We start from the raw sequence: 15,386 nt of genomic DNA on the forward strand, positions 1-15,386 counted from the left end.
TGCCATGGCTTCCTTGGTCTCCTGAGCTGTCAGCGACGATGTCGGCACCGCTACTACCTGAGCTGTTGATTTTGGAACCGGCGATCGCCTGTTGTGGCCTACACGACACGGACATGCGCAGAACCACCTTCTTCATTGCTGATCACGAAAGGGCGTCATCATCGACAGCGCTATCCTACCACAGTATAAGAAGCGGACTTCGGCTACCTATCTTCAGTGTGCACGGGAGAGCGGCAGCGATGCAGTCGTCGCTCACGAATCCCCTTTTCTACTATGTGCAGGTTAGTAACAGCTTGACGCTTTATTCCAAGCGTACGAGTAATACAATACAATACAATACAATCTTTATTGTGCATAAGGAAAACAGAGTACATATAGCATGCCTACCAAAGCCTCAGAGGGCTTGACTGGCAGTGCCTGACAGTCAGGTCACAGAAAATTGCACAGGGTTAATAGCGGAGTTAGCTATTAGCGGGTCGGAGCAAAAAGTCGAACAGTTATACTAAATGTTACATCAAACATCGACAATTCTAAGTTGTTTCTTAATCTCACGTCTTGTGTTTGCTTCTAACACAGGCGTAGGCAATTTATTAAATATGGCTGGAACATAGTATTGCCGCGTTCTCCTTCCGTACTTTGTCGCAGTCTTGGGGATGACGTAGGGTTCCATCGGTCTTAAGGAGCGGACAGGCGTATATCGTGTTTTAAAATCATTATTCCAGAAGTGTTTAATGACAACACTTTCGCTAATCAGAGAAGTGAAGTTTGGCAAATTCAACAACCTAAACACGTCTGTATCTTGCTTTGGACACAAATCGTAAGCCACTGTTGACAGCAGTGAACGTAAAATTGAAATAATTCTTGAGCTCCACCTAAGAGTACAATGACCATACACAGTCAAGCCATAGCGTAGCACACTGTAGACTAAAGCATGCACAATAATTTTTCGAACGGAGATTGGCATAAGACATCGCATATTGTATAATACACAGGAGACCGCGCGCAGCCTTTTACAGATGTGGGATAATTGCGAGTTCCATAAAAGATCACAGTCAAAAAGCAACCCAAGATACTTAACAGAAGAGGCATTTTTAACAGGTTGACATGTACATCCAAAACAGTCTGATGTGTGCAAGAATAATGGTGTCGTAGGCAGGAATTTTTTCATGGGGTTATGGAAACAGACAAGTCGAGTTTTAGAAGGGTTGATGCTTACTAAATTAGCCGCAAACCAGTCCATAGCTTTAGTTGCCTCATTCTGTAAGGAGCTGATTGCATCAGAGTAATTAGTTGCACAAGATACAAGAACAGTATCATCGGCATATTGATATATATAATTACCTACTACATTGGACAAATCATTCACATAAATGTTAAAAAGCAGGGGGCTTAATATTGAGCCCTGAGGGACTCCAGAATGAATACTGGTAAAAACACTTAAACTATTTCCCACCTTTACACACTGTCGTCTATCCTGCAGAAAGTTAGCTAGTAAATTCAAGAATGACCCACGAAGGCCTAGGAGAGACAGTTTCTGCAACAAAATCTCATGACAAACACTGTCAAATGCCTTAGAGGCATCCATAAAGAGGGCACATGCTACCCGGTTGCGGTCTAGTGTCAAGTTTAAAAGATCAGAGAAAGCTTCTAACAGTGTTTGTGTACCCTTCCCCTGTACAAATCCATACTGATGTGATGACAATACATTATGCTTATCTAGAAACTGTGTTACCGTAAGAGCCACATGTTTTTCTAATATTTGAGCTATACAGGGAATTATCGAAATAGGTCTGTAATGCCTGCCTGCTGCTTCTCCCGTGCCCAAGTGCTTTGTTGATAACAATATGCGAATGTGTACTTGTTACGAAACAACTGCTGGTCTGCGGTGATATTGAAATGAATCCCGGACCTACCCATAGTGATGTGCTAGCTGCCATTGCAGCCCTCTCAGAAAAGGTTGACACACGCCACAAGGAATTAATTGATGCCTTCCATGAACTGAAAGATAACCAAGAAGCGCTGGCACACAAAGTTTGCGACGTGACGAATAGGCTGACTGCTCTTGAGGCAATTGTTAAAAATATTGAATGCAGTAGATCGGAAACTGAAATCTCCAGCATTGTATCAGAGGTTGCCCAGAGACAGAACGTTTTAATACAATCCCGTCTGGACGACTTGGAAGACCGTTCCAGACGTGACAACCTTTTGTTTTATGGCCTCCCTGACAATTCAGCTGAAACATGGGCTCAATCAGAAAGCACTGTGCGTGATTTGCTCTCAAGACAGCTTAACTTGCAATTATCCGATGGCGATATTTCTAGAGCACACAGACTAGGCAGTTTTAATGACAGCAAACCTCGCCCTATTATTGCCAAATTCTCTTCAGCGAAGCTCAAGGACATGATCTTCTCCCAAAGAAGTAAAATTAAAATCTCCGGCATAACTGTCGGTGAAGATTTTTGTAGATCAACCCGTCAATCGCGTAAGAAGTTAATTGAATTTAGTAAGTCGAAGGGCCAGTCAGGCTCACTGGCTTTCGCGCACTGAGTCACTGACTCAGTGCGCGAAATAGAACCTGTTGCTAAGACGCATGCGCGGGGCAATGGGAGCGCAACTTCAAGTTCATCATAGCTGAGAAACGTTAAGAAAGACGGAAACGAAGTATCGCTGCTCTTTACAAATACGCGGAGCATTCTTAACAAACGTGTCGCGTTATCATCAGCCATAGATTCATGCACTGCTGATATAATTGTTATAACTGAGACCTGGCTCTCTGCTAAGATAAAGGACTCCGAAATATTCCAATGTGAAAAGAATTACAATATATACCGCTGGGACCGTGACGTCCGATCTGGAGGCGGTGTACTTATTGCTGTTAGTGACATGTTCGCCTCCTCAGCTGTTGCAGTCGTATCGTCTTTGGAACTTGTTTGTGTAAGTGTATCTATTGAAAATCGTGAATTTATTTTCTGTGCATTGTACCGCCCTCCAGCTGCCTCATCTTCTTTTTGTAACGATCTTTATGATGTCCTTAATAGCCTTGTAATTAGGTTTCCCAATTCACCTTTGTTTATTTTAGGCGACCTCAGCTTTCCCACAGTACTATGGAACAATGATTCCTCTACCGTAAAAAAATGTCTCATCGGAATGTATGCAATTCCTTAATCTTTGTGCTGACTTTAACCTTACTCAACTCGTTCATGAGCCGACTCGTACAACCGCAACATCTTCCAGTATTCTTGACCTACTATTTACTACAATTCCAGAGTTAGTTTCTGACTTAACTTACCTCCCAGGATTAAGTGACCATTCATTGATTCACTTTACCTTAAAAACATGACACAGAAATGAGAAAAAATATAAAATAATACGGGACTATAACAGAGCTGATACAAGTTCAATAATAGCCGAGTTAGAATTATTTACAGAAGGCTATGTCAGCAACTTCGACAAACATTCCATAGAAGAAAACTGGACCATGTATAAAGAAAAGATTCTACATTTTGTTGAACGATATATTCCGAAAAAGAAAATCATCTACAATTCCCGGTCACCATGGTTCAACTCTTCGTTAAAGCGCCTATCAAATAAAAAGAAAAGAATGTTCCGTCGCGCAAAGCGAACTAACAATACTGATCTTTGGGCAGCACATCAGCGAGTTCATAAAGAATATACTGGTGCGATTCAGTGCGCAAAAGATTCTTTTCTTAACAACACCCTGCCATCGGTACTTCGAACAAACCCTCGCAAATTTTGGAGCATTGTCAGTGGTTCAACAACACGACTCATACAGTTATCTGATAGCGATGACACTATCCTTCCTCTTAGCCAGTCTTGCACAGTCTTAAACAACGCATTTGTTTCCGTCTTCAATACAGCTTCTCCTGTATTATTACCCCGTTTACCTGAACAAAACTTTCCCCCTATGGACCCCATTGTTATAGATTGGGTTGGCGTTACCAAGCTCATTGACAATCTGAAGATATCCTCTTCCGCTGGTGCTGACCTACTCAACTCAAAGATGCTAAAAATAACCACAGTGTACTCAGCAATCATACTCTCAAAACTTTTTGAACAATCGTTACGGTGTTGCACATTACCCAGCGACTGGAAGGTGGGGAAGGTGGTCCCTATCTTCAGATCGGGTAATGCTCATTCAGCAGATAACTGTCGTCCGATCTCACTGACTAGCATACCATGCAAAATGATAGAACACATCATACATTCACAGCTAATTGAATTTTTGGAGAACAATTCTTTCTTTAATAATTCCCAACATGGATTTAGGAAAATGCTTTCGTGTGAGACCCAACTACTAACGTTTACTAATGATCTGTTTATAGCTACTGACCTCGGTTTCGATATAGACTGCATTTTTCTCGATTTCGCAAAGGCATTTGACTCGGTACCTCATGACTTACTCCTTTTCAAGCTTAGTAAACTTAATATCGACACTAGCGTATTTAACTGGATTAAAGACTTTCTTTCAAACCGTACTCAATATGTAACTGCTAATAATTATTCTTCTGCTCTTTCTCCTGTTACGTCCGGCGTACCACAGGGGTCTGTACTGGGCCCTTTGTTGTTTCTTGTATACATAAATGATCTTCCTGACGGTATTGTTTTTTCATCAATTAGGCTTTTTGCAGATGACTGCGTAATTTACAACAAAATAACAAATTTATCTGATTCACTAAATATGCAAAAAGATCTCTATCAATTGTCTCTATGGTGTGACAAATGGCTTATGCAATTAAACGTTAATAAATGTAAAGCCATGAGAATAACCCGGCGCCCTCACAGTGCAAACCACAGTTATTTCCTTAAAGGAGCCCCCTTGAATGCCGTTAACTCCTACAAATACCTTGGCATTAATATTACTAACGACCTATCCTGGAACATGCACGTTGATTACGTAACCCGCAATGCTAACCGCACTCTTGGCTACTTGCGCCGAAACTTTTCCAAAGCGCCGTCTTCCTTAAAATTAATTCTTTATAAAACTTTAGTCCGTCCAAAACTAGAATATGCATCCAGCATCTGGGACCCCAGTCAATCCATACTAATCACTTCCCTGGAATCTGTTCAGAATCGCGCAGCCCGGTTTATTCTATCCAATTATTCCCGCTACGCTTCTGTATCCACTATGAAGAACACACTAAACCTGCCTGATCTGTCTTTACGTCGTAAATTTCTTCGTCTCTGCCTCTTTCACAAAATCTATCATCAAAATGAAGTGTTAAAAAGCTGTCTTTTTCTTCAACCGACGCACATCTCATCGCATGTGGACCACAAGTTCAAGGTGGGTGTGCCATTTTGCCGAACCAATTTATATAATTACTCTTTCATTCCAAAAACCAGTGCAGAATGGAACCACCTTCCTTCATCCATCGCTGCCATTATCGACACTAAATTCAGAAATGCCATTGAAGATTACTTATTTTGTTAACTTGTATTTTCATAAATTGTATTATTGCACACTTGTATATGTATTACCCACTCCTTTCTGTAATGCCCTCGGGCTCTGAAAGTATTTGTAATAAATAAATAAATAAATAAATAAATAAATAAATAAATAAATAAATAAATAAATAAATAAATAAATAAAATGTTTACTGGATAGCGCTGATGTTGTCCTGTTTTCTTTAAGGATGGCGTCAGTACTATCAATAGTTTGCCCAAATAAAATTTGAGAAATGCTGAACAAATCGCAGTAGTAAGAAGCTAAAGGGTTGTTTGGGTAGATACCAGTGATTAAGTACGGATGGATAAGAGGAGGGAGGAAAGCGAAGCCTTTACACTTCGCCATCGGAAGGCGCAACTTCCACATACGAATAAAACTCAGGTTTTTGCTTCTCGAAAGAAGATTTCTCGCTGGGGCGACTGCTAACGTTCACTTCAACAAACACCATACAAAACAGTCTAAGGCTTACTCAGCATTATATTACACTAGCTATTGCGTCATTGCATCGTTCTACAGGCAAAAGTTTTTGAAGTGGTTATCTAATAAAGCGACATTGACGGATAAGGACGTCATAATGATATCGCATTACCGTCGCTCAGGCGTAGCAGGAATAGCTGCGAGTTGGGGGAACGCTGACGCCGTGTTGTACCAGATGGCTGGATGGAAAGTCACAGACAGGAGGAAGAGTTTCGTACTGAAGTCTGCCGACAGTGACCGCAACTCGAAATTTCGTATAATTCCGTCATTGTCTGCCTATAAAGTGTTAGAGAGGCGCTAATGCTAACGCATTACAGGCGCTCAAGTATAACGTGAACGAGTTTTTCATGTTTTCCTTAAAAGTTTGAGATGGCACATGTCACCACTAACAAATGTGCAGTTAAATTACTACATTAGTCAGAAAATAGTAAGATAATGCTTTTTGTCTGAAGAAAACCGGCTTCCTACAATAATCGCTAATCGAACTTAGAACGGGAAACGATAACGTCTAGGGGATGCCAAACTTTTCACCAGATTTCACACGCCGCCGTGGCTTAGCAAGCAAACTTAGCAAGCAAGCTTAGAGGCTGTGGTGTTGCGCTGCTGAGCACGAGGTCGTAGGGTCAACTCCCGGTGGCGACGGCCGCATTTCGTTCGGGGCGAAATGAAAAAAAAAAAAGCGCCCGTGCCCTGTGCATTGCGGGCACGTTAAATATTTGGTGGTCAAAATTAATCCGGAGTTCTCCACTACGGCGTCCCTCAATCAAATTGTGGCTTTGTACGTAGAATTCCACAATTCATTCATTCATTCATTCATTTTATTCACCAGCCTCCCTCCGCTTTGCGGACTCATCGACACGTAGAACTGAAGTCAAAAGCACACATATTTCAATTGCCGTTTAAATTGTCGCACTTGTATTACAACAACGCATCCACAAAATTCGCAAATCCGTATACCCTGCTAGCTGAGCTTTGGTTCATTAACGTTCTAAAATGGGAGTTGTTCGTTACACGTACAAACCCACGAATGCCACGATTCGTCTTTCCAGGTGCTGTACAACGCGACAGCGCTAACTGTATACGAAAAGTACTTCTATAGCCGCGTGAAACATTCTGTAAAACATGGCACGTGGGCAACCACTGCAACAAAAGCAAAAACGAAACTTTTCTGTTTCTATTAATTATAGGGCGAAATGCTGTACAAAAGGGGGAAAAATCGACTTGGATTCGTTATGTCGCGCACAAAAATAAGCTAGCGCTGCAATTGTCTTGCGTCGGTTAGTTACATGGTATCTCCCTGCTGCGTGGCAACTCCCGACTGCTTGCTGTGTTCGGTTTGCACGTTCGCATCTGGCTCCGCGGCTGCTTCCGGCGTAGTGCTGTCTTGTGTCAGCGGTTTAAACCACGCCACCGTGCAGGCGTATTCTCTCCTCATCGTCGTATTAGCTTCGCACTGAAAAGCGTGCGCAAACAGGCCCACTTCTTTGAGAGGTTCGTTGCACAGGCGCTCGCCTTCTCTCTCGCCGCACTGCTGGTAGCACCAAACGGTGAACAGGAGCTGCATGTCGGAAAGGTCGGGAACGCCGGGGATCGTCAACGGTTCGTCCATTTTCGGCCCCGTAACGGCCGCAAGGAGGGTGACCGCTAGGGCGATTACCCGCTGCAGAATGACAATCGTGCCGCCCGACTCCGTGGCATTTGTGCGCTGCTGCTTGCTGAAGATGCACTCGGCGGTGGCGTTCCAACGCGCCGTTGTTTCCAGCGTACTGTACAGCACCTTGGCCATGGCAGACGCCATGAGTGAGCCCAGGCTGGCGAGTTTGAGCAGCAGCGGCGCGTCGCTGTCGTAGCCCGGCAAGACGGCCACGTCTGGCCGGAGAATGATGTCGTTGGATACACCGTCAATTTCGTAGTACAGTAGGTCCGACGGCAGTGCGCGGGCCATCGACACGCGAGTCCAGAGGGACTTGCTCCGACCGACCATGAGCCGCTTCCAATTTTCGAGCGGATCCCAGGTCATGTCGTCGTAGAGGGCGTAGCTCTCCTCGAGATAGTTCTCACCTGAAAGCGACAGAAGGTCGAACAGGCGTCCCGTACCTTTGGTGTAGGAAGGTAACTTGTCGACGCTCGAGTGCATGTCGAGGCTCCGGGCGAACACGTTGTCGTAGGCTCCGCGGATAATTTTCGCGAGTTGCCTAATGTCGTTTTTCACGTCTGCGGTGAACGTCTTCGAGACGTAAGACGCAAAAAGGGCGTATCCGGCCGTTTGCTGTACGATGGCGAAGCAGAAGCGGCTATGGTACTTGAGCGCATCTTGGTACGTTGGGAACTCTCGAAATATCCAGGGCGCGTACACTCTCCTCGTCAGCATTTCAGCTATGTACCACCTAAAATAGGCTTGAGCCTTTGTGGCGCCTATTTGATTCGGCAGCTCCATAAATTTCTTAAATAGGAACACGGAGTCCACGTAAAACCTAAGCACATCGCTGCGTTTCAAGTACGTGTTGAGAATGCTCGTCCACTGTTGCCGTGAGACGCCGTGAATCGCGTCCTGGATGGTAGTCTCGTTCCAACCGGCAAATTCGTTCACCGAGTTCAGTTTTTTAAATATTTCCGCCAAACCCGCAATGACGTTCTGGTCGATCGTCTGCCAGGCGTCGTACGTCAGACTGGGAAGCATGTTGGGCTCGAACGTTGTTTGAAACACCTCGTAGTCGTTTTTGAGCCCATTGTAGAAGCCAGGTTTCTGTCTCCTGCTGGCATAGGACTTCAGGTAGTCGCTGGGTGCCATCCGCAGAGTGATGCCCCGGGGCGCGGGGCGAACGTACGTGAACTTTATTGGAGCGGCGATGCGCCACCTGAAGTGCAGGAAGAAGGTCGCGTTCAGGGCGTCGACGGGCCCCGTCCAGCCGGGGGGCGAGTACAGCCCTGCCTCCTTGAGGATATGCACGAGGGTGGTGAGGTTGGTGTTGTTCTTGGTGACGATGTCCTCGCACGCCTGGTAGGCTAGCGCGGCCTTTTGAAACGAGAGCTGTCCCGCCGGTGGCACGTCCATGGTCCGGATCAGGTCGGTGACCTCGTCGATAAGCTTTTGGAAGAGTACGTCACCTTGGCTCCCCTGCAAGTACAGAGATCGTTGTTCGCTTTCTTTTGGAGAACTGTGTCGCACAATAGGTTTGCTGATTTGAGCAGTTCATTTTAGTTCTTTCACGAGTTTGCAAAATAAAAGAGAAACATTTAGCAGCGCGCAGCACCAAAGCCGGGAAACAGGGTGCCACGAGGTTTGTAGTTTGGCACTGAGCATGTCGGGCCATTCTTTAGCGCGAGAGCACTACTAGCCTACCGACCTAGATTTCGCCTCTGTCTGTGTTTAAATGTCTCAAAAAGAGATTCATCGCAACAAGTGCAACGAACAACAAAGAGCTCGGCGACCGAGGCAGCGCGAGTCGACCGACGAAGATCTGGCCGAGGGATTGCGACTGCGGCATCAAAAAAAGACGATGACGTTGAAACGTGCCAACTGCCGAAGGACGACAGAATGGATTGGAGAACGACAGACTGCAGAAGCCTGCCAAGCACGCTGCCGAAGCGGATGAACGACGACAAGCCCTGCGGGCTGCGGACGTTGCATACCAGCATCGCAAGGCCAAGGAACGTCTGTCTTTGGCAATGGCTGCGACGGCCATCTTCAAGTGGGGCTTCATCGACAACCCGTTTGGTTTTGCGTGTTCTGTGCGTGGCAGACTGTGGCACAAGGAGAACGTGGACTGCGTCGCGGCCCCCATGTACGCGACCTTGGATTTGGCCTTTCCCGACGTTGAAGAATTCTCTTCGCTTAAGGCATGTAGAACGTGTACTTCCTCGCTCGCCCAAACTAAAAGTGCCTTTATACTCTGTGAGCAATGGTTAAATATATACGCCCAAGCCTGCCCACCTCCCTGCATTCAACTCTATTGCAGAGTGCATGGATTTCCCGTCGCATAGCCTTCATGCAAATGTGAAGGCTGCTCTACAGCACTGCGCAGCACGGCGTGAAACAACAAAACGGTCTTTGTGCAAGTCTGCAATACTCCTCCTCCTGTGTCCCACCGAGTAACCCAGTATGTATTATGCAACCTAGTGTGCGTGACTATATATGCGTACCATGTGTGAAAAAAAATCCAGGTTAACGATGACATCGCGACTGCAAAGGACCTAATTAGCAACCGGTCCAACAACGGCCGAGCAATGCCTAAGGTACAAGAAAATGTCTAATTTGATCCAAGAAAAAGGGGTATTCGTACGATATGTCGTGGTGGGTGCAGCCAAACTGTCTGTAAATTTTTTTCGGGCATCTCGGTGCATCCTCTTTCTCGAAATAAACTCAATTTTCCGCGGACACGTAGGAGAAGTACGCACAAATGATTCCAATTTTTTTTCAGAGCAATAAAAGTATGATTTCAAGTTAAATAAAATGAACAAACCTTCCTAAAAAAAGAAAAGAAGTGGCATAAATATTGGACAAAAAGTTTCACAGCGAAGCTTTTAAGGATGGAAAATTCTACAACGACATTAACGCAGCGAAAGCCATCGATGAAGGGCGTCGTGGAAAGTCTGCGATCAACCTAAGTATAGCCAGCAATGCAACCTGGGTCGGAGTTTCAAATTTCCGCTTTGAAGTTTGATAGTCAATTATTATAAAATTAAGGTTATTTCTCGTATTTCCTCACTCGAATAGACAACTTCTATGCGCAGTTTTTCTTTAGCCAATAATCCGTAGTTTAGGGTTTCTCCCGCGTCGCGTTTTACCGACTGTGTCGAAGGTCTGCTAGTAGTTTGTAGGTCTACGGTGAATGGCTTACAGCCTTGTCCCTAAGTGCTGCTTTCGTGGGAGCCCAGGGGCGAGCCTCGAAGGGGCCATATGACGAAAACGTCAGAAAGGAATCATCAATGAGAACAGCCAGCCAACGGACCCTGACATATAGCCCTACCAGCGGGTGTAAGAGTCGCTTATACAGCTTCGTAGCCTTTCGTGTATCAGTTACCCAAGTTTACATAGATCTGCGATTTTTGTTCTTCGTAATGCGAGTATTGTTCCGTGTGACCCGGCGGGTCGAACCATTTGGAGAACCGCGGCACCCCGTTTCGCTTACCGCGTACTTCCATCCTCCGCAGACGTGCTGGTAGAAGTTGTCGCATGGGTCCACGTCCGGCGAGACGCTGTCGAGCAGCAGCTTGCCGGTGTGCTCACAGTGCTCCGACTGACAAGTCGCCGTCGTGACTTTGCCCGTACGTTTCTTCGAGCCTGACAGGAGCATCATGACGACTAGCAGCCCGACGACCACCACGAACACCGCCACTGCGATGGCGAGCAGGTTGGTCCGATCGGGTGGGGCGGGTGGAAGCGATGTCGGTAGCGGCTCCGGCTCATCTAGAGAGATTAAGGCCCCGTCGATAGCTTCCAAAATCTGGACCTTATTCTCTTCGGCTACCGTGAGATTCTCCTTACCGCTCGAGCGCGTCGTGCCCTTCTCGCTTTTAGATGACTGCTCTGTTCTCTTACTGTCCATTCTGGAGTCTGGTTCGTAGTTGCTGCCCTTCATGCCCTTCATGGAATCTAATACGCCCTTGCTCCCCTTTACGGACCCTGGTGCGTCTTTGCTGCCCTTTACGGACCCTGGAGCGTGCTTGACCTTCTTTATAGAGCCTTGTGCAGCTTTACTGCCCTTTATGGAGTCTGGTGCACCATCGCTACCCTCTGCGGACCCCGTTGCGCCCTTTGTAAAGCCATGTGTGCCTTTTCTGCTTTTCGATGACCGCGTAGTGCTCTTCTCGCGTTCCGGCGGCGTAGCCTCGTGAAGTACCGGTAGTTCAGCCGCCAGGTTATTGGCAGTCTTTGAAGTGGCCAACGATGCTTCACAGTCTTTCTGTCCTAAGAGCCGCCCTGCCAGAGCAGGCCGATCCTGGCTCGCCGTAAGCGCGGACTGGCCACCATCGCTCGGAGGCGACTTTTCAATCGACGCACTCGCCCACGACGGCCACCGAGACTCCAGGGCGGGCCTGTCCTCGGCGATGCTGCGCAGAGTGGGTGTCTCCGGCCTATTGGTCCTCACTGCGGCAGCAGAGCCACTTAGGGAGTTCCTCTTGCTCGCCGTCGGCGAAGGAACGAACGAACCCTTCAGGTCGATCGGTTCCGACGGGCCACTGTTGTCTTCCCGACCGGCCATGGTACTGCTGCGAAAACAGGAGTGATGAAGAAAAGGGTCACCTTCGGGTACTGCTATGCAAAAATTTTATGCAAAAGCGGTACGTGCACACAGGGTGCTGTTTTTTTTTTTTGGCTGCACCAAATTTTTTCAAGATTACCTATGGAAGATATCACAATTCTAACCCTTGGTCTAAATTGGTCGATGAGGCGGCCATTACTTCTACGAGAAATCAAAATGTTTAGTTGAGTAATTAACATAATTACGCTAATTAACTTTTTTATTTAATTACTTTACGCCACATATTTCAATCTACGAATTAGAGCCGCTGAGTTCGTGCGGCGTATCCAATTGAGACGAATTCTCTGGACAGCACCAGTTCCGAGATGATAATCTTCAAAATGTCCGACGAAATGCATTGGCGTTCCAGTTACTTTTTTAAGAAACCGCTGTTTATGCACTGAAGCACAAAAGTAACTGGAACACCTATGCCTTTCGATGGACACGTTGAAAATTAATATATCGGAACTGGCGCTTCCAGAGAATTCATTCCAAGTGGATACGCCATGCGAACTCGGCGGCTATGATTCGCAGATTGAGATAAGTGGCGTAAAGTCATTAATTAAAGAAGTTAACTAACGTAATTAAGTTAATTATTCAATTGAACATTTTCATTTTTCGTAGAAGTAATGACCGCCTAATGGAGTATTTTATATCGAAGGCTAGAATTGTGCTATCTGCCATACGCAATCTTTAAAAAAAGTTGGTGCAACTTCGTACTAGTTTTGTATTTTAAGTACAGCGAAGATGAACGTGTGTCGGGAGTTAAGAGAAAATGAACCAACTTCAGCCAGGCTTCGTCATGGTGCTTCAGACGTGCTAGATCTTTTCACCAAGTTTTCACCAACAACCGCTCACCATCACACATGAACTGCCACATGACAAGAGTTTGCAATTCACTGACATAAGAATGTTTTTCGAGGAAGACCATGTGGGCTGGTTGTAGGAACCAAGGGCCAACAAGCCACTGCTGTCATTTTCGTCGAGCCCCTCCAAGTTGGTAAAAAGGGGCATCACAAAATTAACCATAATGAACGCCTTCGCCATTCATGTTTTCACGATTGTTGCAACACTTTCTTGGCACAAGCAGAAAAATAAAAATCCGGATTTCCGCAGGATGTCACAGCAGTGACCGAAAGTTTGTTTAAGACCGTCAAATGCGCCGGAGATGGTGCACAATTTGGCAAGCCGGAAATGAAACCAATGACGCAGAAGTGCGAAGTAATACCGTACATACAAGATGCCTGACACAGGCTGAAGAAGATCGGACATAACGCAAATGATGTTTCAGAGATGCTAGATACTTTCCAAGTGCATGTAACCGCTCACTCATCGCTCAAGTTGCTCGAGCAACTGTGGATGCGATCCCATATTCAGGCAATGCACCGGGATAACGAAGAAATCCGACACAAACTAATCGTGAAATAATTGAAGTAGCGAAGTTTGCTTACTTGGGGGACGTGTGTGTGTGTTTGGGCGCCTTGAAACTAACGTCTGATTTTCTAAACAAGACGCAGACAGTCGTTCGACGGGGATGGCAAGACAAATTGGTCTCTTAATTTTGCAGCCAATATATCACTTCATTTTCTCTTAACTCTCGGTACACATGTATCTTTGCTGTATTTAAAATAGGAACTATAGTACAAATGCGCCTGCGTGTGCTGCTAGCTGTTTTCTATATAAACATGTACCGCGTCGAAAAGTACACCAAACGCTGGATGTTAGCGCTGTGCCCACGTCGTTGCTTTCAGTCTTGTGTTCTTCTTTGAGCGCTAAAAGAGCTAATAATGGCGCATGCCGTGCTAACGCTGTCGGTTGCACTGCAATGTGAATTCCTGCACTCCACCTCGCCTAGCGTAATGTCGCATGGTGTGGAATTTGAGCCCTTATAACGCGTTGCCAGATGTTACAACTCTTGCAAGTCTTTCCATACATTTATTTCTCCAGGCGAGGAAAGTACTGCAACACCGAATGATTATTGCGGACTGACCGACTGACCGACAGACGACTGACTGGCTGGCTGACTGGCTGGCTGGCTTCAGTGATTAACCCACTGGCAAACTGCACTTAATGACTGAGCGAACGATCGATCAGTGCTGTTTAATGTCACGAAGCAAAATTTGGCTTCTCGAAAGCGCCGCAGCGAACGGCCTCTGATTTATTGGCAGCTCACGGCTCTTCAAAAACAACTAAAACTAGGTACACCGGAATTTTCCTATCGTGCCCTTACGAGAGAAGGTTTTTGTAGAGAACAGCAATTGTGACAGCCAGAAACCATGGCGAGCATACTTTGATGTTGTATCATGATACACGATGCATACGCAGTAATTGTTTGAGATAAAGGTACACGATACTAGCGGATTAATTGCATGCGACATAATACTCGCCACCTGTATTACAAGACAGTTCCATACATTAGTTTATTTCTCATTATAAGTACAATGTAGTAGCCACTACGGGTTCAGAGTAGCTGTCTCACAAATGTACTAAGTACTGCAAACATTGTTCCGTAGAATTTCGTCTAATAATGCGAAGTAATTCTTTTTGTCTTTCTATCAAATTACTGTATGGCCTTCCTGAAAACATAAGTGGGGCTGACCGGACTTACGCCTGCATCAGGTCGATTTTGTATACTCTGAGCGATCATAGGTTTCTTCACGCCGCCATTCTAATCGGTGCGAGGCATTGGGTCAATCCTTAGGTAGGTCGGCGTCTTATTTTTGCTACGTGTTTGTTTCAAAAGCGTCCCACATTGAGCTTTAGATTGCGCCACGAATCAGTTGGCACGTGCCCATCAGAAAATTTGTATATGGAACACGCCACGCATAGACTTCGTTTTTAAGCAACAGTGAACGAACCTGAAGAACACAACGCTCACGCGTACGTGCCAAGAGCGCTTAACTTTACGCGAAGGTTCAAGTTTCTGGTGCGCCTCTATGGGCGCGTGGCGCATCTATACTCGAGCCAACGCACCAATGAAGCTCATTTAGCAGGCTAAAATCTGACATCTGGCGACGACAGTGACGATGGAGTCGGGTGTTTTCGGGGCGTTCCATGCTGGATTTGCCCCACGGGATGGATCGCCGAGTCAGTCTGCCGATGAGTAGGACGTGGCAGAGCTTCACTGCGTCTCTGATTGCTCGAATTGAGCCCGTTTAGGACTGTCCGAGACGATGAAAACGCCAATGCTCATTGGCTGG

General features: G+C 46.0%; 1 long non-coding RNA gene across 1 annotated transcript in view; it reads left to right on the forward strand.

Moving 5' to 3' along the window:
- Positions 1-223: 223 nt before the first annotated feature.
- Positions 224-15,386, forward strand: part of LOC129387610 (uncharacterized) — a 91,624-nt gene continuing 76,461 nt past the window's right edge. Inside the window, exon 1 of the long non-coding RNA XR_008614773.2 lies at positions 224-281. This is a non-coding gene — a long non-coding RNA (uncharacterized lncRNA). The remainder of the gene's footprint in view (positions 282-15,386) is intronic.

The sequence above is a fragment of the Dermacentor andersoni genome, chromosome 2 (assembly GCF_023375885.2).
Source record: "Dermacentor andersoni chromosome 2, qqDerAnde1_hic_scaffold, whole genome shotgun sequence".
In the NCBI taxonomy this organism is placed as follows: Eukaryota; Metazoa; Arthropoda; class Arachnida; order Ixodida; family Ixodidae; genus Dermacentor; species Dermacentor andersoni.